A 6000-nucleotide genomic window follows, 5' to 3' on the forward strand; every position below is an offset into this window, starting at 1 on the left:
ATACATACATATATATATGTATTACGTATATATATATATACGTAATACATACATATATATATGTATTACGTATATATATATATATACGTAATACATATATGTATATATGTATTACGTATATATATATATATACGTAATACATACATATATATATGTATTACGTATATATATATATATACGTAATACATACATATATATATGTATTACGTATATATATATATATACGTAATACATACATACATATACGTAATACATATATATATATACGTAATACATATATATATATATACGTAATATATATATATACATATATATACGTAATATATATATATATATATATACATATATATACGTAATACATGTATATATATATATACATATATATACGTAATATATATATATACGTAATACATATATATATACATATATATACGTAATACATATATATATATACATATATATATACGTAATACATATATATATACGTAATACATATATATATACATATATACGTAATACATATATATATATACATATATATATACGTAATACATATATATATATACATATATATATACGTAATACATATATATATACATATATATATACATATATATATACGTAATACATATATATACATATATATATACGTAATACATATATATATATACATATATATATACATATATATATACGTAATACATATATATATATATACATATATATATACATATATATATACGTAATACATATATATATACGTAATACATATATATATACATATATATATACGTAATACATATATATATATGCATATATATATATACGTAATACATATATATATATACATATACGTAATATATATATATATATATATATACGTAATACATATGTATATATATATACATATATATATACGTAATACATATATATATATACATATATATATACGTAATACATATATATATATATATATACATATATATATACGTAATACATATATATATATATATACATATATATATACGTAATACATATATATATATATATATACATATATATATACGTAATACATATATATATATATACATATATATATACGTAATACATATATATATACATATATATATATATATACGTAATACATATATATATACATATATATATACGTAATACATATATATACATATATATATACGTAATACATATATATATATACATATATATATACGTAATACATATATATATATATACATATATATACGTAATACATATATATATATATATACATATATATACGTAATACATATATATATATATATACATATATATACGTAATACATATATATATATATATATATATATATATATATATATATATATATATATACGTAATACATATATACATACATATATATATATATACGTAATACATACATATATATATATTTATATATATATATATATATATACGTAATACATACATATATACATATATATATATATACGTAATACATACATATATATATATTTATATATATATATATATATATACGTAATACATACATATATATATATATATATATATACGTATATATTTATATACTTCATGCTTGATAATTGATTCATTTGCAATGCGAATTTCAAATTCAGCCATCTGTTTACACACACACACATTATAACTACCTTTTCTTTTATTTTACGATCTTTCTTTTGATGAAAGACTGGCGTCCGAAACGTCTTGATCTACCTCTTTGGTAGATCAGACGTGAGATGGCACTAAATAACGGTGTAAAAAGTGCTTTAGTTATTGAGTGTTCGTTGTATCCTCTCAAGGTGAACAATCAAAGTTCCTCATGCGAGTATAACCAGGAGAAGGAAACATATATATATATATATATATATATGTGCATTACGTATGTATATATATATATATATACGTAATACATACATAATACATATATATATACGTAATACGTATATATATATACGTAATACGTATATATATATACATACGTAATACGTATATATATATACGTAATACGTATATATATATATACGTAATACGTATATATATATACGTAATACGTATATATATATACGTAATACGTATATATACGTAATACGTATATATATATATACGTAATACATATATATATATATATACGTAATACATATATATACACGTAATACATATATATATATATATACGTAATACATATATATACACGTAATACATATATATACGTAATACATATATATACGAAATACATATATATACGAAATACATATATATACGAAATACATATATATACGAAATACATACATATATATATATATACGAAATACATACATATATATATATATACGAAATACATACATATATATATATATACGAAATACATACATATATATATATATATATATACGAAATACATATATATATATATATATACGAAATACATATATATATATATACGAAATACATATATATATATATACGAAATATATATATATATATATATATATATATATATATATACGAAATACATATATATATATATATATATACGTAATACATATATATATACAATACATATATATACGTAATACATATATATATATATATATATACAATACATATATATATATACGTAATACATATATATATACGTAATACATATATATATACGTAATACATATATATATATACAATACATATATATATATACGTAATACATACGTATATATAATACATATATATACGTAATACATATATATATATATACACGTAATACATATATATACATATACGTAATAAATATAGGTATATATATATATATGTAATAAATATATATATACGTTATATATACACGTAATATATATATACGTAATTATATATATATATATACATAACTATATATACGTAATAGATATATATACGAAATAAATATGTATATATATATATATATACGAACGAATGAACGATCGAACGAACGAACAAACGAAAGAATGTACGTACATACGTACGAATGAACGAACGAACGAAAGATGGAACGTACGAATGAATGAACGAACGTAGGTATTTACGTACGTATATACGTACGTTTGTTCTTACGTACAAACGAACCTACGAACTAACGTACGTACGAATGAACTAAAGAACGTACGTACGTACGAACGAACGAAGGTACGTATGTACGAACGAACGATCGAACATACGTACGTATGGAAAGTTTCGAGGATTTTAGACCGACTTCCTAGACAATTCCGAGGGCTTCCTGGAACGAACGGAAGACCGAATGAAAAATAACAAACGAACGAAAGGCCGTATTTACGTAAGTAAGACCGAACAAACGAACGAACGAAAGTACTAACGTACGCACGAGCGAACGAACGTACTAACGAACGAAGGTACGTACGTACGTACGGACGATCGAACGTACGTACGAGCAAACGATAGAAAGGAGGAACGAAAGTGTTAACGAAAGAACGAACCAATGAACGTAAGAACGAACGTACCATCGAACGAACCAAATAACGAACAAACGTATGTACGAACGTAACAACGAACGAACCAACAAACGTACGTTTTAACGAACAAAGGTACGTAAGAACGAAAGAACTTACGTACGACAGTATGATCCAACGAACAAATTAACGAACGAAAAAAACTAACGAACAAACGAACGTAAGTGCGTACGAACGTAAGAAAGAAAGAACTAACGAACGATCGAAAGAACAAACGCACGTACGAATGTATGTACGAACGAACAGATCAACAAACGAACGAAAGAATGAACGTATGTACGTACTTCCGAACGAAAGAACGTACGTACATACGAAAGAAAGAACGAAAAAAAAATCGAACGAACGTACGTAGGTATGCATGAAAGAACGAAAGTACGTACGAACGAACGAACGTACGTACGAAGGGACGAACGAACTAACGAACGAACGTACGTATGTACGTACGAAAGAAGGAACGAACGTACGAGCAAACTAAAGAACGAACAAACGAAAGGAAGAACGAACGAACTTACGTAAATAAGTGCGAATAAACGAAAGAACGAACGTACGTGCATACGAACGAACGAACAAACGAAATCAAACGTATGTACTTAAATACGTACGTCCGAACGAACGAAGGTAAGTACATACAAACGGACGAACAAAACAAGGGATGAAAGAAAGTAAGTACGTACGCACGAACGAAAGAAAAAAAACAAACGAACGAACGAAAGAACGTATTTACGTAAGAACAAACGTAGGTACGTACGTACGAAAGACAGAACGAACGAAAGTACTAACGTACACACGAAAGAACGAACGTAGGTACGTGCTTACGTACGAACGATCGAACGTACGTACGTACGAAGAAACGATAGAAAGGAGGAATGAAAGTGTTAACGAAAGAACGAACCAATGAACGTAAGAACGAACGTACCATCGAACGAACCAAATAACGAACAAACGTATGTACGAACGTAGCAACGACCGAAAGAACGTACGAACGAACCAACCATCTTACGTGTGTACGTACGTGTGTACGTACGTGTGTACGTACGTCTGTACGTACGAATGACCGAACGAAAGATGGAACGTACGAACGAAGGAACGAATGTACGTATGTACGTACGTATGTACGTACGTTCGTTCTTACGTACGAACAAACGAACGAACTAAAGTACGTACGAACGAACGATCGAACATTCGTACGTGTGGAAAGTTCCGAGGATTTAAGATCGACTTCCTGGAAAATTCCGAGGATTTCCTGGAACGAACGAAAGTACAAATTAACGAACGAAAGAACGTTTTTACGTAAGTAAGAACGAAAGAACGTATTTACGTAAGTAAGAACGAACGAACGAAAGAACAAACGAACGAACGTAGGTACGTACGTACGAAAGACAGAACGAACGAAAGTACTAACGTACGCACGAACGAAAGTACTAACGTACGCACGAACGAAAGTACTAACGCACGAACGAACGTACTAACGAACGAACGTAGGTACGTACGTACGTACGAACGATCGAACGTACGTACGAACAAACGATAGAAAGAAGGAACGAAAGTGTTAACGAAAGAACGAACCAATGAACGTAAGAACGGACGTACCATCGAACGAATCAAATAAGGAACAAGCGTATGTACGAACGTAACAACGACCGAAAGAACGTACGTACTAACGAACGAACCAACCAATGTACGTACGTACGTGTGTACGTACGAATGAACGAACGAATGTACGTGCGTACGAACGATCAATCGAACGAACGAACGAACGTACGTACGAACGAACGAACGATCGAACGTACAAACGAAAGATCGAACGAACAAACGAAAGATCGAACGAACAAACGAAAGATCGAACGAACAAACGAAAGATCGAACGAACAAAGGTACGTAAGAACGAACAAACGAACGAACGAACTTACCTACGTACTTACGTACGTACGTACGACAGTAGGATCCAACGAACAAATGAACGAACGAACGAACGAACGTAAGTCCGTACGAATGTCAGAAAGAAAGAACTAACGATCGATCGAAAGACCAAACGCACGTACGAATGTATGTACGAACGAACAGATCAACAAACGAGCGAAAGAATGAACGTATGTACGTACTTCCGAACGAAAGAACGAACAAACGTACGTACATACGAAAGAAAGATCGAACGAACGTACGTACGTACGAATGTACGCATGAACGAACGAAAGTACGTTCGTAAGTACGTAAGTACGTACGAACGAACGTACGTACGATCGGACGAACGAACTAACGAACGTATGTAAGTACGAAAGAAGGAACGAGCAAACTAAAGAACGAACGAACGAAAGGAAGAACGGAGGAACGAACGAACTTACGTAAATAAGTACGAATAAACGAAAGAACGAAAGTACGTGCATACGAATGAACGAACAAACGAACGTACGAACATTCGTCCGTACGTACAAACGAACGAGCGAACGAACGTACGTACGTACGAACGAA

This window comes from Octopus bimaculoides, chromosome 23 (genome assembly GCF_046866305.1).
Source record: "Octopus bimaculoides isolate indiv1 chromosome 23, ASM4686630v1, whole genome shotgun sequence".
NCBI lineage: Eukaryota > Metazoa > Mollusca > Cephalopoda > Octopoda > Octopodidae > Octopus > Octopus bimaculoides.